This window comes from Sphaerodactylus townsendi, linkage group LG13, assembly GCF_021028975.2.
Source record: "Sphaerodactylus townsendi isolate TG3544 linkage group LG13, MPM_Stown_v2.3, whole genome shotgun sequence".
Taxonomy (NCBI): domain Eukaryota; kingdom Metazoa; phylum Chordata; class Lepidosauria; order Squamata; family Sphaerodactylidae; genus Sphaerodactylus; species Sphaerodactylus townsendi.
The window spans coordinates 19,525,634-19,552,026 of NC_059437.1; the positions used below are offsets into that span (position 1 = coordinate 19,525,634).

At 42.1% G+C, this 26,393-nt stretch overlaps 1 protein-coding gene across 5 annotated transcripts in view; it reads right to left on the reverse strand.

Moving 5' to 3' along the window:
- The window catches only part of PCDH11X (protocadherin 11 X-linked), an 896,187-nt gene that overhangs the window by 827,007 nt on the left and 42,787 nt on the right, over nucleotides 1-26,393 (reverse strand). The window contains exon 1 of one of the 5 annotated variants that reach the window (XM_048514061.1): nucleotides 15,469-15,605. The exons of the other annotated variants lie outside the window; for them this stretch is intronic. The gene's annotated coding sequence lies outside the window, so the exon portion shown is untranslated. Of the gene's footprint in view, nucleotides 1-15,468; nucleotides 15,606-26,393 lie in introns of those variants that run through there. 5 annotated transcript variants of the gene reach the window in all.

The following is a 26,393-nucleotide window of genomic DNA, read 5'->3' on the forward strand; positions in this document are numbered from 1 at the left end:
TGAATGAGTCCCCATAAAAAAAAAACTAGAATGCATCAAAAACTAGAATATAAGGCCAACAGTTAGCTATGGCCTTATGTATGATAGACATGGATCCATGAAGTTGTCTGAATCAAACTATTGGTCCATCTAGGTCAATCTTGTCTGCCCTGGCAGCAGCTTTCTCTTGGTTAGCTGTCTTTCATACTACCTACCACCTAAAACTTTTTGTTTAATTGCAGATGTCCAGGATTGAACCAAGCTGATGTTCTACCAACTAGGTCATGGCTCCTCTCATATCACCATTATTCCTGGATCGGGTATAGGTCCAAGTGAGCACCCTTCTCACCAGCTTCCAACTGCCTTCTATGGGACCATTCGAAGGAAGAATAAGAGGCAGCCAATTACCCCTTTACCAAGCTTAGATCCAGTTCACTTCAGAATCACTTCCATGAGCAACATTTTACAATGAACTGTGTTTCATTTGTGCTGTTTTAAAACAATCTTCAAGATATTTCCATCCCATCTTTTATGAACTGGTCCATCTCTCAGACAGAAGCTAATAGCATCAATGGTCTTAGAACAGAGTAACAGTCCAAAGACGGGGTGGGATCCAACCAACCTTACCTAACTCCCCTCCTTACCACACTCCCTACCCCATTTGGCTTTTGTGCTGTGGTCAAACTCCTCTCCATTTCTCCCCCAGTGGAAAGGCTGATGAGATACAGCGCCTGGTCTACAAGTGAGCACTAAAGTTATAATAAGCAATGCATGGAAAAGAATGGTGCTGCACCTGCCGGAGGACTTCTAAATGCAGTCACTTTATGGCTGAGGTGCACATGAAGATATATTTTAATTACACCTTTTTAAAAAAAATGCTTCTTCAGATAAAGTAACAATGAGGATAAGAAGATGACCCTGCTGAAAAAAAAAATATTAGAAGCTGTTTCAGATGAAACCAAAACAGTTCCAAGGAGAGACATGACCTGGAGGCCACTGAAACCGAACACTGCAGAACAAAGAGCTCCAGAAACAAGAGAAAGGGAAGAATAAGAACATAACAATACAGAAAACCAAAGAGAGACTTGGGGAGCTGGCAGAGACTGAACTGAGCTAGCACACAAAGCCACATAAACTTTAGATAGAACTACTGAACAGGAGTTACAGGTTTATAGGAAGCAATTCAGCTAAGACAGACTAATAAAATCTTACATTTTACTTAACTTTGTAATACGGCTCTTAAACTACTATTATATTCTTTGCTAAACAAAGAATGAAGGAGAAACCTTTCAACAGTGCCTGAGGATCTGCACAATTCCACTCCAGGTTAAAACTGGCAAGATGTTGGGACAGCAGTTGGGATCTTCCCAAGATTTTATGAAGTACAATTACAGCCAAATGATAAGATGGTTGAAGATATATCCCAGGACCATACAAGAAGATGTTCACCCGTTTGATTCCAGCACAGTTTTGCAAACCAATCCAGGAATCTGTCTTCCCTTCTTCCTTAAATGGCTAGTAACAACAGCACAGCTCAAACAGGTATGATTGAAAGCATGGGGAAATTAAAAGATTAAGCACTTCACTCATTCCCACAGCTGTGGTTTCTCTTTAAAACACTAAAGGAGATCGTCAAACAAGTGGTGAATGTGTTAATTAAAAGAAAAGATTATAAAAGGTTAATTACACATTGAGTAATTTCTTTACAGGTTTAAGTTAGTTTCAGGCAATAACTATGAAGTTCTTCAGGAACAGAGAAAGTAATAGGTTGTTTTCACAAAATCAAAATATCCTGAATTGAGCAAGAAAAATATCCCTGTGCAGCCAAGATGTTCGCACGGTTCCCGGTACTAAAGTAGATTTGCCCTGTGATATTTCTCTCATCCCAGGGTATTCAAAAACAGCCAGATTGGTGATTATTTTCAAAAATCCCAAGGTGACCCTGCTAGAGTCTTCTACCATGCGAACACCAATCGGGAGCAGAACCAGTTCATTCTTCCCACCCAGCCGCCAGATCTCCCTACCACGACATTGGCATTCCAAGCTGCCACTCAAAACGCAATGACCAGCCAACCAGAATCGCGAGGGCACCGGGCATTGCTCCAAGATAAGCTTACGGCAGCGTATCCAAAACAACAGCCAGATTTAGAACATGGGACGCAAGGGGCATGCTCAGATAGGCTTGCAATATAAATATAAACGTCCCGGGCTTGTGCAAAACAAGCTTAAGCATTTCCTCACAGTCTTCAATGGATTCCTTCACAAAATGGGCATCCATGCGAATGGACAAGCTAGAATAAAACAGACCAGGACTGTAAGGAACTGGTTCTACGCAGGTATAATTCTGCCGCACGGAAACAGCCTATGTAACTATGAATGAAGGAACAGAAGAAAAGATGCAAACAGTAGCAACCCATTCAAAATCGAAAAGTCTCATGCCTGGTTCTCATTACCCCACTGAATTCTGTATTTAAAATTTCACCATTAAACAAATATCTTTTTAAACTAGGTGACCTTGGGTCAGTCACTCTTTCTCAGCCTAACCAATCTCACAGAGTTGTTGTTCTGAGGATAAAAATGAAGGAAGGGAAAGAAATGTGGTAAGCCACTTGGGGAGGAAAGTGGGGTATAAATAACAAAACTGAATAAACAAACTGCAGACACCAGAACTGAGCACAAGGTCACAAATATAAATCTCACACAGACCCAGCTTGGTTAAGATCACAAATACCAGTATCATGACTAAATAACCACTGTTCATTTTGATCAACCTTAGGTAGATGGTAGATAGGGAAACCTTATCTGTTCTTATTCAGCCCATTACAATAGAGGCAAAGCAGTTTTGATATTTGCAGAGCTAGAAATAAGTGAAGCCACTCTGATTAAACCCTTTCCCTGTATTGACAAACATTTAACACTGACAGGCTCTCTTTTGAAAATACAGAAGTTATAGAATCAAATTTATCCTCTTCTCTGTCTTCTGCCAATCTGCTGTACATGCTGAACAATATCAACAGAAAAATCTCAAGTCAGCGTGTACAGAGTTATATAACAAAGGTGGGAATTTTAAAACTATTGACCAGTGGAGAAATCCCAATATAGTAATTATATTTTGCAAACAGCATCAATTTGAAACTCCAAAATCCAAGAATGTGGATTGCAGAAGCATCTGTACTTTTCACTTCCCCAAAAAAGTTACAAATAAGAAACAATAATGGCATCAAGACAGCATGATTTCAAACAAAAATGGGGGTGGGAATTAGCACATCTTGTTTTGCACATTTGCTTATGTTTCATTTGCATTCAGTACTGATGTTTCAAGGTTATTACACACAAACACATATAAAAATAAAGAAATTATGGCATTTCACATTTTATAAGCTAAACACAGTTTTAATGTGTTATAAGTCTTGTTGATCTGGTAATTAAACATTTCCCTGCTGAAGAGTCATTTGGAAGGTATGTTGGGACTCAATGGTTTTGAAACCTGGGTTGTCTATTTACTCTGAACTTTGAATAAGCATTTTTTTTCACACCTGCTTACAGACTTTTTTCCAGGTACTCACGAAGTGGCCAGGAAATGATATCGTGAATGTTCCTCCCATTTCAGTCCTACCTCAGCATACCCTCCAACTTCCTGCAGAAGTCTGCGATACCCCTATAGCCGTGGTGGCGAACCTTTGGCACTCCAGATGTTATAGACTACAATTCCCACCAGCCCCTGCCAGCATGGCCAATTGGCAGGGGCTGATGGGAATTGTAGTCCATAGCATCTGGAGTGCCAAAGGTTTGCCACCACGGCCCTATAGTTATACCCACCATCTACCCAATGGGGTTGCTAACCTCCAGACGGTGGCTGGAGATCTATTACAACTGATCTCCAGGTGACAGAGACCAGTTCATCTGGAGAAAATGGCCACTTTGGAAGGTAGACTCTTTGGCATTGGATAAGAGCTATCTGGTGAACCAGTTTGTTTCTCCACTTGGCCACAAGAAGCCTACTGGGTAACATTGGGCTAGTCACAGTTCTCTCCAAACTCTCTCAGTCCTACCTACCTCACAAGGTGTCCGTTGTGGGGAGAGGAAGGGAAGTTTGTAAGTTGCTCTGAGACTCCTAACTGTTGAGAAAAGTGTGGACTAAATTGTTTTTCTATCTGCAAACATGGATTCACACAAGCGAGAATTAGCCCATCAAGCCAGTTCTGTTGGAACCTTTCTTTATAATGCCCAGCAACAATGTTGTTTAAAAGTTTGAGGCTGGCAGCATTGGAAAGGATTATCATGCATCTAGATTAGATGACACACTTTGCCACATCAGCTGAAGACAGCATTTTGTTTACAGCTGGGCCAGGCCCTGCATACAGTGTTTCTCAGGTATGTTTCTTTTCAAAGCAATTGTAAGTGGCCTGGGGCAGGCAGCCTCAGCCGGGGAGGGAGGCAAGAAAAAGAAGAGGAGTGCTGTTTTAATGTGTACACAAGCAAAATGATGAAGCCTGTTAGTTTCTTCTGGGTAAAATGTTTGACCCCTGTTAGCAATCTGTGTAAAGCTAAATTATTGCTTGGCCACAGCGGCAGAAACAAGAGCTGTAATGATTTTGCTGGCATGGAAATCTTCTCCCACATTCTTCCCCCACCCCAAGGGACCCATCTCACCCATTCATAATCATCAACTTTGACCTGCCAGTTACTATGAACTGGTGATAACTTCAGACATTTACCAACTCACCCCGTCTCACCAACCATGTTGTTTCCATCAACAATTGGAGCTATAATGATCTGTATTTAATTAGCATGCACAATGGCTGCTTTATTGATTTTTGCTGAAATATGCCTAGTTATAGAACTATGCTAATTAAATAATTGATTACTGGACATATTTGCTGAGTTACGGAAACCGTGTAACAGATGCAGTCCCTAATGTTAAACATATTTCCTCAAGCACAGCCAACTAGACTTGCTGATCTTTTTTAAGCATTACAAATTTAGTATTAATTCCTTTCCCTGTATTGAGTTTCCTTCTTGTTCTCCTCTGATACCCCACTATGAGAATATTGGCACTGGGGATGTTTTAGGGTTTTGGTACTACACAATGTGCACCTTTTAATCATAATCTAGAAATCTGAACTATGTTGTGACTTAACGCTGAACCCGGCTTGGTCAGAAATGGGTGGGCTAGAAATCAAACTCAAAATAAATAATCCTTTGTTCCCCTCGCCCTCACTGCAGTGTGAACCTTAGTAGCATGCTTTATGCAATGTAGCATTTATTTTTCCCCCATTGTTGGGTTCATATAGCACCTGCAACAAAATAATCACACATCTTGCGACTGAGAAGGTTGATTTTTTAAACCGATGACAGAATGAACAATGATAATAGTGTTTCCTAGCATTTACATTATGGCTGAGCACAAACAATTGTGCTTGGTAAATTTTAGGTTTGGGTTCTTAGAAGCTGGAAATTTTCAGTAAAGCCTAATAAAGCTGATACCTATTGGCTAATACCTTTTATTAGGTTTTTTGTGATTTTTTTTAAGTTTTAAAAACCCAAACGTGAAAAAAAATCAGTTCTCCCTGTTGCTGCTTTTCAAGTTCACATGGAAATATCACTCTCGCCATTTCGCAAGTCAAAGTCCACAGGGACTTGGGAATGGGCACCGCCGGGGAGAGAGCTTAAAATTAATGCTGGAGTCCAGCATTCAGTTGAAGCTCTTTCAGTTGATAAAGCCAAATAATATTCAGTTTTATCAGCTCCTAGGCTATTTAGCTCTGACAAATATTTTGTGTGTGTGTGTTGGGGGGGAATTTTAAAAACCCCACCCTCACTAATTTACATAGCCAAGGTCAAGTATTCAAAGCACCTTTGGGGGGTGGAGGGGTGTGTGGAGGGGGGCGACCAGAGGTGGCTGCATACGGAGTCGCCTCTCTGGCTGAGGGGATAGTCGGGGCCACTCGCAGCGAGCCTCCACCGGCATGATGCACATGTGCAGAAAGCGCCCTAAAGTGGCTAACATTATTTCATCCTCCATTTTGCTCTCAACACAGCAATCTAAGGTGGTGGTGAAAAGTTTGGGCTTTTTACCTGGCCAGAGCCCTTCAGGGATAGGGCGGGATATAAATCAAATGAATGAATGAATGAATGAATGAATGAATGAATGAATGAATGAATGAATGAATGAATGAATGAATGAATGAATGAATGAATGAATGAGCCTCAGCCAATTTATGGTAAACCCTGTAGGGTTTTCAAGGCGAGAAACAAACTGAGGTGGTCAGTCACCACCTGACCCTACAAAACAACCCTGGACATCTTTGGTGGTCTTGCCACCAAGTACTCACTAGGGCCAACATTGCTTAGCTTCCTGGATCTGATGAGTTCAGGTTAGCCTGCACCATCCAGGTTAGAGGTATGTTAAGCTAAGTGGGTGATTGGGAACAAGGTTACCCAGTGAGCTACCCAGGCAGAGGGGGGGATTTGAATCTGGGTCTCAGATCCTAATCTGACACTGTAACCACTACAACACAATGAACTGTGGGATTTTCTAGTTCACAGCTAGTGGTGATGCAACACTAGCAAGTATAGCATTCAGGGGAAAAAAAACATAATCTTTTTCTTTCCCCTCTAGTCAAACCCCCAAAGCACTCATACTGATGATATGTTTGCAATTTAAAATAAGCTGTTCTTCAAGTTTATACGCTACTTGTGTGTCTGCCCAGTCACTGGCAATCATCATCACACTAGACAAATGACTGCAGCAGTAGCTGCTGACATGTGCTCAGAATTGCAGGGCAAGGTGCTGCAAGACTAAGTGGGTACAGCATCTCAGGGTTGCCTTGGTTAACAGCCATCAAGGACCATCCTTACTCAAATTGTAGGGACAACCTCATACTTGTTCCGAAATATCTTTTTCTATCCCTTTGTTAATAGCCCAGGATCTGACATACACCATCCAGTAAGCCAGGATCTAGCCTACTCCACCAATTGTCTTGGCAAGTTATGATTCTGTCAGGATTTCACTCCTAGATTGCACTGCACAATTGTGGAAATTCATACTTTTGTTTCTACCCCTCCTTTCTTCCCAACACTGACCCAAAGGAGTTTACATCATTCTCTTTTCCTCTATTGTATCCTCACAACAATCCTGTGAGGTAGGTTAGGCAGAAAGTGTGGGATTGGCCCAAGGTCACCCACGAAGCTTCCATCGCAGAGTAGGGATTCAAATCTGGGTCTCCCAGAACCTAGCACAAAACTCTAACCACTATAAACAGTGGCTTGGTGGAACAAGTCAGCTTAGCATTACAACTGGCCATTCAAAGTAGCCTAAAGTTTGCCAAGGAAACTTTGCCTGTTACTCTTTTGAACAGTACTACCACCATTGTGCATGGGGTAGAAAATGTTGACAGAGAGAAATTTTTCTCTCTTTCTCACAATACTAGAACCAGGGGGCATTCATTGAAAATGCTGGGGGGAAGAATTAGGACTAATAAAAGGAAACACTTCTTCAAGCAACGTGTGATTGGTGTTTGGAATATGCTGCCACAGGAGGTGGTGATGGCCACTAACCTGGATAGCTTTAAAAGGGGCTTGGACAGATTTATGGAGGAGAAGTCGATTTAAGGCTACCAATCTTGATCCTCTTTGATCTGAGATTGCAAATGCCTTAACAGACCAGGTGATCGGGAGCAACAGCCGCAGAAGGCCATTGCGTTCACATCCTACATGTGAGCTCCCAAAGGCACCAGGTGGGCCACTGCGAGTAGCAGAGAGCTGGACTAGATGGACTTTGGTCTGATCCAGCTGGCTTGTTCTTATGTTCTTATGTTCTTATTCCTCCTCTGGCTGATTTATCATTAGCTGAAACTAGTATTGCAATTGTCTTTACTACGTTGCCTTGATTGGTGTAAGCTGCGCTGAGCTTGTCAAACAGGGAAGGGTGGCCTATTAAAAAAAACCCTAACAGGCAAGCAAACAAACAATCTGCAGTGCATCCTTACGTTATGGAAAGCTTGACCATTGACTGGAGAATCTCTACTGCATCTAAGGGAAAAGGTCACTATTTCCAGCCATAGGAAGAATGGGTCTCTCCCCTCTCCACCACAGTTCACATGAATGGCATGGAGTAGGCCCCATGTGACTCCCTAGTCATACGGAGATGTCAAGAAACAGAACATGGCAAGAGTGACCAAAAAAAATACAACCCAGAAAGCGATCAGGCTTCCTTCCTTCTTCCCATGCAGAGACTGAAGATTAATGGGTTTAGATCTAACCACAGTTGGTCCTGACATCCAAATCAGATGTCAATAAAGGAGGATTGCAGATTTTATGTTAATCAGGGTTTAAAATCCTGATGTAGAGGGTAAACACCAAACTGATAGGCTGGATCCAAACTAAGTTTTCCAAAAGCAGAACAGGAATCTCTTGCCTTCCCCTTCCCACTGAACCCGAATCCTCTGATCTGAGCAAAATGTTCTTCTTAGGTACTCACGCCCCTCCAAATGTTATGGACTACAGTTCCCATCATCCCCCGCCAGCAATGAAACCTATGTCCTGTCAGTGTAAGTAAACTGATCATCAAAATCTACTTGGCATTTACATGACAGCCAACAGCTGCAGCCACTTTCTGAGTATAATTAACAGGGGGCCAACAGAAACAGGGGACCAAACAGGGAGTCTGCAGTGGAAAGATGGATTCAGCAGAAATTTAGTTTGGATCCACTCCATCATAGGGTACCTGATGCTGACATCACAACAAACTAGAAGTTAATTCTAATCTATGAAACCCTTAGTGCGGAAGGCAAGGAAGGTTTTAAGAGCAGAAAGTGAACAACATGTGCATTGGTTCCATTTTTTAATTAATTCTTTATTGAGCAATGGGGGTAAAATACATAATCAGAAGTACAGCAATGAGCCCTGGAAGTCACAATATTGCAAAGCTTCTCTGCTGCCCTGGAGGGACCTAAGACTGTTGAACCATGTGGCAATCTTTACACACAGATGGAAAATTAGAAGCTTGAGGAAAAGCGGCAGGTATAAATCTTTTTGCTTAATTTAGGGGTATACATTAGCTTAATTTCTCTAATACTGAGCTAGTGAGACAGGGAAGGAGAAAAATACAGAATACTTTAGCAGCAACCCCATTTCTGTCAGCTCTGAAAAGATGCTCTGCAAAATTTGGTAGTACCTTGATATGATTGTATAAAGGAATTTCTGGTTGTGGCTTCCTTTGTACATTTCTCATGTGTTTAGAGCCAGTGTTCAAATTAACTAACTGCTGCGGATAAGGTGGCAGATATCTCTTTTTTTCTGTTCTTCCTGCCTACCTGTGCATTACTGATTAAATTGTTGAGATGCCTTCATTAGCAGTGCCAAAGGCTGAAGCAAAGCGGACCATTTCTTGCAACAAACAATTTATTTAAAATGGTCTTGATTAGTACTTCTTATTTTTTTTAATAATGCAGACTGCTTCTCAAACATTTTCATTTGATAATCTGATATTCAGAAAATTGGATGCTTCTTATTCTGGCGAAAAGGTAAGCACAGCCCATTTTGCTACACAGAGCAGTTCCACGGGGGTTCAGGGGAACAACCCTGTCAGCTTGCTTGCTGTGGCACAGCAAATTTCTTAGAAGGTGGGGTGGCTACGCCACGGCTGCAAGCCCCTCCTTAGGTTTGCACTGTTATTTGTACATTCCTATTCAGTGCCTTCCTACATATAAAATCGATCTTTCTCAGAGACAGGAAGTTACACTATAATATTTTGATTCATAGCAATGCAGCAAATCAGACGAAAGCAAGAATATTTAACGCATTTGCAAATGAAGGCTAGTGTGGCCAAGGGTAATGCCCATTCCTCATACAAGGACTACAAAACTCCAATCTATACCACAACAACAAACATGAAAATGTGGAAGGAATATCTAGCAGTCACTCAGTATTTCCTTGATGTTAGCAGGTCAAAGAGAAGGTACGGAGACTGTATTTGTATAAAATGGCAGGTTCAACACACATCCCTTGCAGTGCTTTTAGGATGCACTTGACCTCATCTGACTGGGGAAAAATACTCTGAGAAACTTGGGTCTATTACAAAAAAGAATATTGCAAATCAACCTTCAGGAAAATGCCTTGGGTTGGATCAGGATACCAGTTTGGACCAGAAAAAGTGACTTCTGATCCAAACATCCTGGTTTCAATGCTATCCCTGTAGTTCAGATTCTTGATTTTAGGAAGAGGTAAAATAATGCTTACTCCTTAAAATACTCTGCAATCACATCACCAGTAAGCGTACTGACAATGTATAAACAGAGCTGCACTTAGGTGTAACAGTTTTTCATTGAGTGGCCTTCTGTGGAGGCATGCATTCCTCCATCCTTCCCCACTGTGGACTGTGGTGATGGGGCTGTCAGTGGTTCCACAGTGGTGATAGTAGAACTGAGCGAGTAGTGCTCCCTCCTGCTCTGTCATGTGGCCAGTTGGGCAGAAAAAGTATTTGAGTTTGGTATGAAATGGAGAGAAGTGGAGATTGTTCAAGAAGCTGACAACTCAGATCTCCTTGGCTGAGCTTCTGGAACAAAGCACTTCATGTAGTGCTCCCCACTCCCCCATCTCACTCCAAACTCAGAGGCTTCTCCTGCCCAAACAGCCACATGACAGAGGAGGAAGGAGCATTCCTCTGTCAGTTCTCCTATCACAAGTAATTAGGCTGGCTTTAGATATTATGATTCTAATTCCCATCAGCCCTTCAGCATGGCCAGTGGCCATGCTGCGAAACTTGTAGTCCATAACATCTGGAGTGCCAAAGGTTCGCCACCACGGTCCTATCAGCACCCAGGAATCACTGTCAGTCCATCACCAGAAGTCCACAATGAGGAAGAAGGGAGGAATGTGTGCCTGATCAGAAGACCACTTGATGAGCAACAATTACAGGTCAGTACAACCCTGTTTTTCATCTTTGTGGTCACTGTGCAGTCCCACATGGGAGAGTAGCAAGTTCACTTACTAGAGGATGTAGGTGTGGGACTGCTCATATACCGGTAAGTACTGATTGTAGAACCACTTTCCCTACTGAGGCCATGAAGATGAATTATCTGTTCTTGTACAAAATAATCACCATAACTGGTACCCTCCATCTTTAGCAATTAACCATATCTTTTGCAAATGCAATATTTTATTTATTTATATAAGACACTGCCATTGCCTATGGTCTGTTAAACAAGCCCCACCTACCAATCTCCCCACATAATAATGTATTTCACTCCCAAGCTCATATCAAGTGGATCTGCTTCCATAAATTACAACACAGAAGGAATGCCTGTTTTAAACTGTGAATTGTAGTTAAATAGAGGCTCCAGTTAAATGTTAAGCAATTTCTAGTTCTAAAGAAGAGAAAACTGTAAGATGCACACTTCAAAAAAACCCATGCTGCTGTGTTTCACTTAGCAACACAATATAAATAGGCAACAGGAGAGATAACATAGTATTAGAGGGAAGGGTTTTTCCCACCCTTGTAGCAGTATCACAGCTTTGCTTAAAAAAAAAATTGGCATTAAAAGCCAGTTTCAGGAAATCCAATCTAGTTCTCCTGAGCTACCAATGATGTTCCTTTACAAACCATTCCTGAGACACCAAAAGATTGCAGCCAACAAAAATGGCACATCACCATATCCACCATCTTGCTGAATACAGGTGGATTAAGCACAGCACAAATATTACATCTTTAGGATGTTATAACGAGGTCAGTCTCCCAACCTGGGTTTTTCAAAAATCTCTAAAGTAGCGATCTTCTCCCCCTCTCCCAACCCAAGTTGAAGATATTTCCTGCCTGCTGAGCAAACACAAGTAGGCAGGAAATGCTTTATTTCTCCTATCGAAACCTGTTACTTTTGTTTCTGCCACTCACACTTGTCATTTTGTGTGCTGCAGCAGATTATCAGTGAAGATTCCCTATGGACGTTTCCTCTGCTTGCAGCTCATCCATGCACAATTTCGCTGTAAAAAGTAGATGAATAAAGTTTGTTTTGCCTAGCAATCCCATGCACGTGTTGTTTTCCCTTTGTTGTTTGTTTGTTTTGAGGGGGATGTCTGCAAAGCTATGACAACATGATTATCAAAGCTGCAATATGTGCATATTTGTGTTGCTATAGTTTCGAAAAATCCCCCTCCACACAAAAAAGGAAAAAAAAACAACACGTGCATGGGATCACTAGGCAAAACAAACTTTATCCATCTACTTTTTACAGCAAAATCACATCCAGATTTGATGCAAGCAGAGGAAACCTCTACGGGGAATCTTCGCAGGGAATTTGCTGCAGCACACAAAATGGTGGGCGCAACTGTAAAACTGACAAGAGCTCTGTGCAGCAGGCGTGAAAAAAGATCCGTTTTGCCTGGCAATGCACTGCAGGCACACAAAATGCCAAAATGGATCTTTCTAAAATGTTCTAAAGTTGCTATATTGATGTTGTGCAGAATCCACCACAGAAAATAAGCTATCAGAGAAAATAGTTCTATCCTATTCGTCTTATTGATGGGAGAGGTATGTGGTGCAGTTGTAGATCACCTGCTTTTGTATGCAGATGGTCCAAACTCTGGCATCTCCACTCAAGTAGAAGGTAATCGAATCAACCTGAAGGGTTGATGCCAACTGGAGGTGGCAAAACTGAATGAGATAGCCAACTTGCGACCAATATAGTGGTATTGTTCAAGAAGAGTTTTACCATTAGATTTTTGTCTAGGCCAGGTCAGCCTGTGATTGTTTCTGGCCAGTGAAAAGGACAGTGAAAAGCAGGGAGGGTGGGTTGCGTCATGCTTCCCTCTCTTTAGGGTGGTGTGGGCATCTATGCGTACTGCTTGTTAAATCAGCACTACTTATTGGGGCAGTACAAATAACATCAGATTAAATATTTTTAGAACACTCTATCACTGGCTACATCTCCAGGTAGGTCCAATTAGATATCCTATTATCCATTTAAAGGGAACTTTAAAGGGAATTTCAACAGCCGCATTCCGCAGAAAACATGAGCACACCCCACTTCAACCATTGTAGGTCCTTCACAAGGGTTTGAAGAGAACACATACAAGCGATTATGCATTGTACACTTCATTCAACCTGTATTCAGTCTTGCTTGAACTATGTTGGAAAACGTTTAGCAACATTCTTACATGCACTTATTATTGTAGCTCTTTTGACACATGCAAGCCTTTGGATGGGCATGAAAAGAATTGCCTATCATGGAAAGAGAAACACTTTTCTTGAAACACATAAACCGTGTCTATAGCTTCTTAGTTCTCTGTTCGCTTACTATGAAGAATTAAAGTCAATATATCATGGAAAAGTGTATGTACACACAAAGTTTTGTCATGTATGCCAACAGACAATGTTACTTCTGAATTATTTAGGTCAGCCGGCTCCAGGAGAAAGAGAGAGAGAGTAATGAGTAGCCAAGAGGTATGATGAGAAGAGCCCAAGGCTGTTCACAGAACTTCAGATTAGCAAGTCTGGAACAAAGCCTGAGAACTATCAAGTGGGTATTCGGCATGTACCCATCCACAAACCTCTAGGTTTACATCAAAACTACATGTTAGGAGTGAGGCAACAGCACAGTGGTACAGAATATGAATATGGTCTCAAGTTCAGTTTCTGGTGTCTCCAGTTGAAAAGACCACAGGGTCATCAGTTTGAATTAATGTCTAAATCCTAACATAATATTCAAGTCAGGCTTGCTTTTGGGCCTGAGAACCCAGAAGGATCTATCACCTATGCCTCCTCTGTCAATACTCATTGTATTAATTACATTGGTGGCCACCCCATACTTGTGGAATCATCACCCAGAAAAGTGTGAGGTGTGGATCTTCAGTATTCCACAAGGCTTTGCAGGACCTTCAAGTCAGGGGAATAAAGGCTGCCCTCTCCTCAACTGAATTGTGTGTTTCTTTGGTGGATTTCACACAGCATAAATATAACATCCTGAAGACATTATTAAAAAACATTTTGGGGAAGAGCTTCACATAGCGCTCTTCCCCAAAACAACTTCAGACTGTTTTATTTTTCTCAACCCAGGTTATTCAAAAATAGCTAAACTAGATATCTTTTCCCCCTCAACCCAGGTTGAAAATGTTTCCTGCCTGCTGAGCAAACACAAGCAGGTGGGGAACTCTTTATTTCTCCCATCCAAACCTCTCACTTTCATTTTCGCTGCTCATGCCCGCCATTTTGAGTGCTACAGCAAATTCTCTGTGAAGATTCCCCAAGGAGGTTTCCTTGTTTGCAGCTCATCTGGATATGATTTTGCTGTAAAAAGTAGATGAATAAAGTTTGTTTTGCCTAGTGATCCTGCACATGTGTTGTTTTCCTTTTTTTTGTTTTTAGGCCCCTTCTGCACAAACAGAATTATTTGAAAGTGGATTTTGCTATTCTGCACAGTAAAATCCAGCTTCAAAGTGCATTGAAAGTGGATTGAAAGTGCATTATTCTGCATGTGTGGAAGGGGCCTTAGCCTTGATGTCAGCTAAGCAAGTTACAATGGGCTGATCAGTCTCATATATATCTACATAAAAAAACAGTTCTAACTCAACTAGCTGTCCCTAAGGTTACCAGCCTCCAGGTGTTACAGAATTACAGCTGTTATCCAGACAACAGATATAGAGAAAAATGACTTCTCTGAAGAGTATATTCCATGGCTTTATACTCTGCTGAAATGTCTCCCCTTCTGCAACCCCACCCTCCCAAGCCTCTTCACAAAAATGTCCAGCTGTTTCCCAACCAGGAATTGGCAATCCTGCTCTTACCAGTGAGACTTCCCTTTCAGAAGACCTAGAATTAGCTCTGAAGTCACTGAGTCTAGCCACTGGATGGTCCCACTGCATTCCTGCCTGCAGTCTCCTTTCAGCTGGGGTGAGAGGGGGTTCAGTGTGCCCACAGCAGTGTCTCCTCACTGTGTGCAGAGGTTAGCAACACATCAGACATAGGAAAGAAATCACAGCCACAATCAAGGCATATTAGTTAAGCTAAGAGGGCTTGAATAGTGTGAAAGTTCTTTTTGCTGAAACAAAGTTCCTTGAGATTTTTTAGCATGCTGAATAATTTAAGATTTTCAACGTTAATAATTTAAGGGAACACAAAGTGGCAAAACAGCGGGGCTTACAGTGGGGGGAGGACGAGGTAGCAGTTCAAGTTAGATCTAAGATGACTGCTTTTGTAACGAAGAATTGAAAAGCTTTGATCTATTTATAATGAGTATTCTAAGGGTTTACTAATTATGTGAAACCTGGAGAAAAAAGAACCCCCATGGTCCATTTTCCCCCCACATGAAACAAAACAAAGACAAAAACATGCTGCAAGGAAAGAGGCAAAATAATAATAATAATGGGGCCATACAAGTCAATGGGCATAGTGGTTAGTGTGTCAGCGTAAGACAGGGAAACACAAGTGCAAATCCTTATTCTGCTATGAAGCTTACTGGAAGACAATGAGACAGTCTCTTCATCCCAGCTTACCTTACAAGTATACTGAAGAAGATTTTCATGGGTGGAATTAACCAGCTGTAGTAGGTTTTCTGGGCTACGTGGTTGGGGTCTGGCTGTTTTTGCTCCAAATGGTTCGCTTACATCTTTGGTTGGCAATGCAATGCTCAGAAAACCCACGCTGCCTGCAAATCCACAACAGCTGGTTACCTTACGAGGTTGTTGTGCGGATAAAACATAGGAGGGTTACACCCTGGTGGAGGGGCAATTCCACAGGCGCGCGACTGCCGCTTTCCCTTCCCCGGTGCTGGAACGCTGCGTTGAACACTGTGGCAGTGTCCCCGCACCCCTGCCACCTCCTAAGTGTTCAGGACAAATTTGTAACCATCTTTTCGACTCAATTCTACAATAAGGCACCTTCCGCACATGCAGAATAAAATAATTTCAATCCACTTTCAATGTACTTTGCAGCTGGATTTTACTGTGTAGAATAGCAAAATCCGCATGCAATCAATTGTGAAAGTGGATTGAAAGTGCTTTATTCTGCATGTGTGGAAGGAGCCTAAATGATGCTAAAACTGATGCCTGGTTTTACATAAAAATTATGACAAATTGTCAAAAAAAGTCATAAAACTGCCGTATCATAAAAAAATCACATAAAATAAGCAAAAGGGGAAAACTAGCAGAGAAAACACAGCCAAAAAAAAAACAAAAACCTCTCTCAACTATAATGTACAGAAACTTAAAAGAAATGAGAATAAATGGCATATTTGGGCATCCCAAGGGTCTTCTGCCTCAGTAAAAGCTCAAGTCTCAAAACTATTAAACACAGGTTTGACAGGAAGTCAATTTGAAGTGAAAGCCAGTGAGGTGGAGTCGTTAAGAGCAGATGATCTCTGAAGAACCAGGTTTGATCCCCCACTCCTCTACATGAGTGCAAGACATCTAGTGAACCAGATTTTGTCTCTACTCCTCAATTTATTTATTTATTGGACTTTTTACCCTGCCATCCTCTGAAGGGAGGGCTGAGACTGGGTTGAATAACACCCAGGAAACGCTCAAACAATTCTACGTTAGTCTGCTGGGTGATCTTGGGCTAGTCACAGTTCTCTCTGACTGACCTTGGGCTAGTCACCTATCTCACAAGGTGTCTGTAGTAGGGAGAGCAGGAAAGCAGTTTGCAAGTCACTTTGAAACCCTTTACAGTTGAGAAAAGTGGGGTATAAATCCAAACTCTCCTCTAAAAAACAACTGAACAACCAAGAACCATAGACAATGATAAGAATGCCCTTGAACCCTTTTCAGGTCATCAGGATTTACCATTTCATCATTGGCACATGCTATCATAAGGATAAAAAACCCCACTCATCCAGGAAATCTTTCACAACTTAACCACCCATTAGCCATTTGAGAATGTTTCATTGCTGTACTCAGAAGTACTCAATGTGATATTGTTGCTTGTAGGTCATTGGAACGGACTTCTGCATTCTAATTAGGGATATACCAGATGTGTTGTCATCTCAAGCCTAAAGCTGCACTTGGCAGGTCTTGTTCCATTAGAAACCCTTATCAGAGGAATCAGTGAGCAAGTCCCCTCAAAAAGACACCTGGAAACTTAATATTTAGATCACCGTAAACTAATGACGGGGGGGGGGGGGGAGACCTCTGTAGACACACCTTTGATCACTTCACTTCTACTGAAAATACAAAACAAAGCTGAGTCTCAGACTCTGGGGAGAGGGGAACCCTCTTTAAGGAATAATGTGGTAAGAATTGAGCAATATTGCATTTAAGTCTCAATCTATTTCATTTCATAACCTAATGCAACCAAAATGGCACCCAAGCTAATTGTTACATCTAAGTTAACAGCCAATTCATTCATCTGAAGTGTTATCTGGGAACAGCAAGGGGAAAACCCACTAATATAAACATTTTAACTGATTTACAACCGTTTATTTAGCAAACAGCGTGTTCATTTTTCAGTTGATATTTGTGGACCTCAGCACTTTCTTTACATACATCTTTTACACGGATTATTAAAGATGCATTTCCCATAGAATGGTGGGGGGAGGAAGCAATGCCATTTGGGAATGGAATCATGAATCAAGATTTCAAGAACTCGATTTCCTGAAGATGCATTCCCACCACATTCAGCTCTTATTTCTAAGGTATACTTTCCCATTCATCCTCCCAACTAGGCCAATGTGCATAGCACTTGTTTGCATTACTTTGGGGGGGGGAGGGACCATGAATGAATTTCCAATCTCCTCAAATTATGAGAAAACTACTTTCCTCTTAATGGGCTAGTCCTCACTATTGTTACACTTGTAAATCCTTATCTTGGAGAGGAAAAAAGCAGTCAACCCCAATTATTTGAAGGAATGGTAGGTTTTTTCCCCAAGAAAGGCTTTTAATTAGTTCTCCGAGGGTTTGCTGCTAAGACACGCTGCTTCAGGGTAGCACACACATCTGAACGTTAGCCAGCACTGAAAGGATGTTGCACCAGCACAGCAGGTAACAAAAAAAATCAGGAATAAAAAAGGATCAGGGTTTTGACTTCACTAGAATTCTGACTTAAATATCCCTTTCTCATATATAGGCCACAGGAAAGACTTGAATCATGAACAAACTTGGGTGTCTTTGTGACTGGCACAAACTTAGTAATTGCCAGCCTCCCATTTCTCTCGCCTTGTGCAGCATGCCAAGGCTGAAAACTTAAGTCTTCAACCTACTCCAATTAGTCATGATGAATTCTGACAGGTTTAGAAAGCTGTAGTTAGCTTTGAATATATGCAGGGAGGCATTCAGTCCCTATTGCCCAGCAACAGATACATCATGAAGGAATTCTCATCTATCTTAGGTCCTACTCACCCTAGCACTACACACAGGAACTAACATTTATATATTTCTTACCTCATCTGTAGCATCTGCACATGGTATTATCACATGCAGGACCCTATGAGAAACTTATTAGTGCCACTTGAGGAGGACAGTCAAAATAAAAAGATGCCTGAATAGCTGAACTCCAATGGCAAGCCCCACAGAGAATTTCAATAAGGTTGTCTAAGGTTGTTGGGGTTTTTTCAAATGGGATGGAGACAGAATGACTCAAATTGATGCTCAAACCAATTTGGGTGAATCAGCTGAGGTAGGAAGGCACATAAAGGATCTGTGTCTGGTGGAAAAATTCCGGCGTTTGTTTCTTATCGAGAATGTGGCCACAAGTGGATTACTGAAATACAGGTTAGTATTATTATTTTACGCATCGTTTTGGCATATAAATACTGGAAACAAATAATTATGCATCCAAATAAACTTTCATACTAATCCACCAACCTCAGAGACTGATCTTTAGTTCACAGGTTGATCGCATTTATGTAACAGATTATTGTTGGGGGGGGGGGGGTTACCCCATTAATGGAAATTGCATGCTCTGAACTGCCCCCCCCCTTTGACCCAATCAGTGTTCAACCAACTTAGTTAGTTCTTATCAACACTACGGTGTTTAAGCTCTTAATCTCTAGCAAGAGTCCAAGATTAAGAACACAGGTAGCTCCCACTGATGTCAGAACCTGCTTGTGTGCCTTGATAAACTGTAGCCCTGTTAAAGCAGGGTCACGTGCAGGAAATCTATGCTTACAAAAGACAAAGTCAGCACCCACATAGTTTCTCAAGGCAAATGCCACACTTCACAAGGTTTATTCTAATAATGCTTCCTAATGGCTGACATAGAGCCATCCGATTAAGTTTGGGGGCCAAGATAAACCTGCAATTCTGTTCAGCGTCAGGATTCTAACAATATCAGCTACTCCATAACTGAACAAAAAGAAATGGGGTGGGAGCAGAAAAAAGAGAGTGCCTCCAAGTCAGAACAACTCAATTCAGTCTGTAATTTCCTGGTTTTTGAAAACTTAGAAGTGCAATAATGAGAACTGTGGTTCTTCATTTGGGTCTTTGTATTGTCACTTTACTAGGGGTCAAGATGGTTTTGCCATTATGGAACAGGGCACATTTTGAGAGAGAGGGTCAGCATTTGCCTCAAACCCTTGATTTCCCATCTCTACACTTGGGTAACTTATTCTAGCTCTGAATATTTCTTCTGGCATTTTAATGCATGGCATATGAATTTCCTCCTGGCGAATGAAATTGCATGAAGCATACACAGTTCACCTCCTTGGTTCAGCATTGCTGGAAAAGAACAGCTCCCTTGCTATCCAAAATCAAACGATATCTTTGGTCAATCCTGCTTGAGCTGAAGCAAACTGCATCCACACACTCACTCCAGTGGGCACCCATCCAGCCTCTTGCTCTGTATTGCCCTGAAAGCCTTAAAGTAGACCAGGTCCAAACTTCCAGGCAGGCTTCACTACTAGCATCTCAGTTTTACTTTTGTTTTTAAATAAAATGTATGGACACGGATACATTCTGCAGTCAAAGAACATACACAGAGGGCCCTTCTGTACATGCAGAATAATGCACTTTCAATGCACTTTGAAGCTGGATTTTACTGTGCAAAATCCGCTTACAAACACTTGTGAAAGTGGATTGGAAGTGCATTATTCTGCATGTGCGGAAGGGACCAGAGCTATGCATCCATAGACACTTTGGCTTTTAAACAAGAGTGAGAAGGGGTTGGAAGGGTTTTTAAAAAACAAACTACAATTCACCTTTTATGTTTTAATAAAGCAACCTCTACATGGAAACACCCACTATTCTTACAGCAGGAAGCTTAAAAAAGGGGGGGGAGGTAGAAAATGAAACATTTAGGTCCATTCTTCACATCACAAAGATGTTCTGGGGACAGGAAAGGGGTGTCTTGGAGAGGAGCTCTGCACACCTTTTTCCCCAAGTCCTTCTCGGGACACCTTATTTCAGTTCAAGGCATGGGGTGTTTGGGGTTTTTTTGAGGTTTCTAAAATGTGGACCTTTTTTCAGAAGTTTTCTGCAAGTCATCTCCTGCTTCTTGTGCAGAGCTCAGAAGCTGAGGAGACATCTTATTTTTCCCACCTGACTATTGAAGCTCTCTTGTCAGTTTCCTTCACTGGTCACACTTGACATCTAATGGTGCTGCAGTGATTCTCCGTGCCTAAAGCCATTTGCTGAAGGTTTCCTTGGCAATTTTGATCTGAAGGCTCCGCTGGTGGGTGCCTTTTCGGCCCAAGTTGTACATGGTTGTTCCCAGCTCACTCTGCCAATTCTGGCAATATATAGTTTTCCCTTTTTTATTTTTGATGAGTTATCTTCAAAGACGCACAGACATGATTTCAGAATCCATGCCGATTTTCATATTGTGTCTGCACGTCTTTGAAGACAGCTCATCGAAAATAAAAAAGGGAAAACTATATCTTGGCAGAATCGGCAGGATGAGTTAAGTACAACCATGTACTTTGGGGGCTGAAAAGACACCCAGCAGCGGACCCTGCAGAGCAAGAATCCCAGGGAAACCTTCAGTAAATGGCTATAGACATGGAGAATCACTGCAGGACTACAAAATGTCAGGCACGAGAGCTTTGAACTCGGGCAGAAGGAAATGGTGGGCAGGGGGAAAGGCTTCTTTTGACTCTGATGCCTTTTTTGTCCATGATGTCCAAACAAAAAATGAAGAGGCAGCTTTTTAAAGACATGTGCAGGACGTCTTATTTGGATTGTGCAGAAAGGACCTTAAACTGTGAACAAGAGGTGACTTTAATATGTGTAATACGTGTGTGTGTGTGTGTACACACAGAGAGAGACTACTGAGACTTTTAACTGATATTTCCATGCATCTAGCATTAAGAGACACCTCTCTTCACTGACACACACCGGCAGAGAAATGCTTGACACAATGTCAGGTGCAACATACATTGTAGCGTGTGGCACAGAGAAAGTAGTTCCATTATATATCTGTGACAAACTAAGGGTTGTTCTTCTACTTTACAGCATATGTATCCAACTGTTTGGAGGTGGCATTTAAAAAGCAAAGCAGAACTCCTACCAGGAGGCAGTGTCTGGTCTGTCTTCAAGTACTCCTTATAATCCAGGCACAGTTTACAGTACTACCCGAAGCGTTTTTGAACCAAAGCCTTGTCATGACTGGATTCACCATCTTCTCTGGCAGTCAACAACTCCAAAGAATGCCCAACGTATACCACAGACAGAATACAAGGGGTACATTTTTTTCCTGGGCCACATACCTTAAGCCTGTGGAAGGAGAGCAAGGGAAAAACACCCTCTGCATATGTAAAACTAGAATTGCAGGAAGGGTTTAACTGAGACATGCCAGAGGTTTGGCAGGGACTTTGCTATCTCCAGCAGCTCCACAAGTTATCAAATATTCATAATTTCTGGACTGAAGTTGTGCAAGCTATGAAAATCTGTATTATAAAACCAGGGAAAGCTGCATTCTAAATCAACCCAAATTCAGAGAAAATGGTCAACTATTTGACCTCTCTCTCTCCATATATATATATATATACACACACAAGTATAGATATTGATACGTATTGATAAAATCAGCATGCAAAACCTAACAGATGAAATTAGCAACAAACAGCATGCGACATTATACAAAACAGAATCTCAGCTTGATGCCACATCACACACAAACAGCAAAGCCTCTCAATGTCACATGATGGATCTTTGATTTGTGGATATATTAGCTATATCCACTCGCCACACAGGGTGCCAGAGCTGTCACCACCACCAGATTAAAATACATTACTGCTAAACCTTCCACTCCCATCATCAAGCTTAAAGGGGTAAAGAACAGAAGAGACAGATTGCTATGGGAACCTACTGAAGTTTTGGAAGTCAGTAGTAGTGCATCAATCAATGTGTGCTTTGCAGTCAAAGAGACACACTGATGAGATGGATTTTTAAATGTATATCACCAAATAAGATTCTGGTACAATTGTGGAATGGCTCAACTTATCAGAAATTCAAAGTACTTTGATTAAGATCTAATGGCATTAAATGTAAATCTAGAAAGATTTGCAGAGTCCGGCAGTATTAGAAGCAACCAACAACAGACAGTAAGTTGAGTATTCTAGTCTTGTCCTAATGTTGTCACTGCATCTATACCATAATTACTTGAACCCCAGAAGCCTGAAGCTGGCTATAAATCATGGGGCAGACCGTACCCGCAATCACAGCATTAACAATGTAATGAGCTGTATCCCAAATGCATTATTCCAGTAACATCACCCTTTTATAAATACTACTCTTAGCAAATCTGGCAAAAGAGGCAACACTATTATTGGTATTATTAATAGTAATAAAACATATGCATCACTGGCAATGTTTGCTTTCCCCCAAGATGCTCACACACTACTAAAAGCAGAAGGCAATGTAGAAACAACCCGCACTTGCCAGACTGGGAAGAGTAAAGCACAGTGGGCAGTTTCATTTTTGGTTTAAGGCGAGAGTTGTGCACAATGACAGCATGTTGTTGTTGCTGTTATTGTTGTTTTTTTAATCATCACATCCTCCTCTAATTTTGAAAGAACTTTTTTTCATGCTTCTGTTCACTTGTGTGTGATAGTGTGAAGTGGTAAAATTACAGATTATGACCACAGATGCCCAAGATTCAAGGCCTCTCACAGTCACAAGGATCATTGGGGGACTTTTGATAAGTCCCTTTCGTGCAACCTAACCAGTTAGTTGTGAGGATAAAATGGATACCTGCCAGAGTTCCTGGAGAATTTTTTTAAAGTGACAGAGAAATAAGTGAAGGGTTTCCTAAGAAATAGTCTAGTTTCTAGTATCTTCAGGGGCCAAACATTGTGTAGACATGAATGGTACAAACTTGAAAAATGGTCTCATCCTTGGTCTTACGCTTTACACTCTCATAAGGCATGAAAGGGAACAAAATATGTTTTTGTAGTGTCACAAATGTTGTTCAACTTCAACCTAGCTCCTAGGGATTGCAACTCACTGTTAAAGTGACCCCTTATTTCACCCACCTATTCATAGTCTCCAAGACTTTCAAAGTTGGTACGCAGTGGCAATCTGGTCATAAATGTTATTCGTTGTTGTTGTTGTTGTTGTTTTGGGGGGGGAAGGATACAATGTTCAGTGTTTCTTTGTACACAAAAATCTCAAATTGAAAATATATTTGAAAGCCTGGACTGTTTTATATTTCTACCCTTCAGACTCTGTTAAATTTACAAATAAGGTTGTGTGTACCAATAGAAGGCTTCTGACAACTTTTCTGATGATGAAATGGAAATAGAGAGATTTTCAGTGTGTTATAGTGGTTAAGAGTTGTAGACTCTAACCTGGAGAACCCCATTCCTCCACAGACAGCCTGCTGGGTGACTGCGGGCTAATCACAGTTCCAGTGGTGGGATTCAAATAATTAAACAACTGGTTGTTTACAAGCACCATTTTAACAACCAGTTCAGCCGAAGTGGTGCAAACCTGCTGAATCCCACCACTGCACAGTTCTCTCACAACTCTCGCAGCCCCACTTACCTCACAAGGTGCCTGCTTTGGGGAAGGGAAGGAGTTGGTAAGCCACTTGGGCAGCCCGATCCAGAGCTCCCAGTGGCAGGATGCAATGCCACATCCGTGCTGCCCCACCGCCTCCCAGAGGGATTCTTGGTGGCATAGGGAGGCAAGAAAATGCTTCTTCACAACCAACCCCACCCCTTGGGCTCTATAAGCTTACATCATCCAAAAGGGTGGCATAAGCCCAAAGCCATGGCTCCAGCATTCCAAAAGGAAAAGGCTGGGTGGGAGCCGACATTAGTCACACCTCCAGAATGCCCCCGGTATGTTGGTCGAGGCAGCAGAGGGGCAAAAGGGCCTACCAGCATGCCGCACCATGTCTGTACACTGTGGAGGTTCGCAGCAGCCACTCTCCAGCAGATTTGCCCAGGGAGAGCATCCATTGGCACAGCCCCATGCCACTTCCATAGGCAGATCCCCCCCTGATGCCCCCCTGAATTGAGCTGTGAGATTCCTTATGGTTGAGAAAAGTGGTGAAAAATCCGAATTCCTCCATTTCAGGCAGCCACCTTGGAGAGGGCCTTTTCTTTCATGGTACCAAAACTCTGGAAATCTCTCTTCCCAAAGAGACTCACCTGTCCCTTTCAGTGTCCAGCTTCTGCCAGTGGGTAAAGAATTTATTTTGTATGGCATGCCCTCACTGATCCTTCTTCTCACAGTGATCCTCCATATGCTTTAACTGTTGTTTTTATATTTTTGCACATGTACATGGATGTCAACAAGTATTTTAGCAAAATTCAGTGGCATGACTAGGGTGGGAGGGGAAGGGAAAGCAGGGAGGTAGAAAGAGATAAAAGACAATAAAGTAGTAAAAGAATGGGGGCAGCCGGTGTATAACTGTGATAAACACATTTTTGCAGAACATGCTGCACAAGGAATGTGTCAAAACAGTTCTATTTCTAAGATTCATGTGCCATCTGTACTCATATTTCATTTCCATTTGATTGCCTCCACCAATTACCCCCCTTCAACATATACACAACAGCAACATAAGCCAATGCAGTGTACTGGACAAACTGACCCTGCCCTTCTGCATTTTGGGACAACACACATTAATATCCCAACCCGCATTTTATCTGGTGACAGAAGGAAAGCAGAAAGAAAGAGTAACTGGTACCAAATCACTCAGTGAGCCTCATGTTTTGATGGATTGGAACTCTGCTCTTCCCAACCTTGATACAGCAGCCTAATGGTTAGATTACACTGGAGTTGGGAAAATGTGTGTGAAGCATATAAATGTAATGATGTAGCAGCAGTTACTGTAGACTAAAAATAGTGTACTATGATCAAGGGCTGGGAAATACCTGTAGATTTTGGGGGTAGAACCTACAGAGGGAGGGGAGGGACTTCAATGTGATATAATGCCACAGAGTCCACCTTCCAAACAGGCCACTTTCTCCAGGGAAACTGATCTCTGTAGCCTGGAGATCAGTTGTGATTCCAGGAGATCTCCAGTTACCACGTGGAGACTGGAAACTCTAACTATAGGACAGTGGGGGCGAACCTATGGCACTCCAGATGTTCATAGACTACAACTCCCATCAGCCTCTGCCAGCATGGCCAATTGACCATACTGGCAGGGGCTAATGGGAATTGTAGTCCATGAACATCTGGAGTGCCATAGGTTCGCCACCACTGCTATAGGAGAATGTTAATAAGTGGGAAACCTCCAAGAAAAGTGCAGGGGAGTGGAAGACCTATTACATCTTTGGTGGCCAACTGCTTGCTATCATGGCAACCACCTCCTCACCAGAGTCTCCTTGCACCTGAACTCCCATTTCCTCTTTTGCTACATTTGTGTAGGGGTAGATGTTGTTGGTAAATTTTCCAGCAGAGGGGGTATCTAAATTGTTAAAGCAGCAAGATGTTTCTCCAAAATTGGGGATTTCCCGCAGTTTGCAGAACCCCTTTGTAACAGGTCAAGCTGGCCCCACGGGCAAATTGGGGTATTTGCTAGGGGTTCAGGACTTTAATATTAGGGATACTGGCAAAAACTGATGGTTTGTAACACCAATGTTTTCCTATTTTTCCCCTGCCCTCAGTTATGCTCTATCCTTGAACATTATGCATGTAGACCAACATCTGACCCATAATCTGAGATGTATGAATTCCAGCCCAGTGCAAGGCATCTCCTACAGTCCTATGCATGACAAGACAGCATCAGGATAGCTTACATAATGGGACCTAGCAACAGTGTCCATGTTCAGAGGCCCTTCAGAGGCCCTAATGTAATGGGGAGGGTTAGGGTTGCCAGATCCAGGTTGGGAAACTCTTGGGAGATGTGGGGATGCAGCCTAGGGAAGACAGGGACATCAGTGGCTTACATTGCCACAGGGTTCACCCTCCAAAGCATCCATTTTTTCCAGGAGAACCAACTTATGCAGTCTGGGAATTAGCTGTAATTCCGGGGGATCCCCAGGTTGGCAGCCTCCATGTTACTAGGGACCTCCAAACCTGGAAGTGGTTTGGGT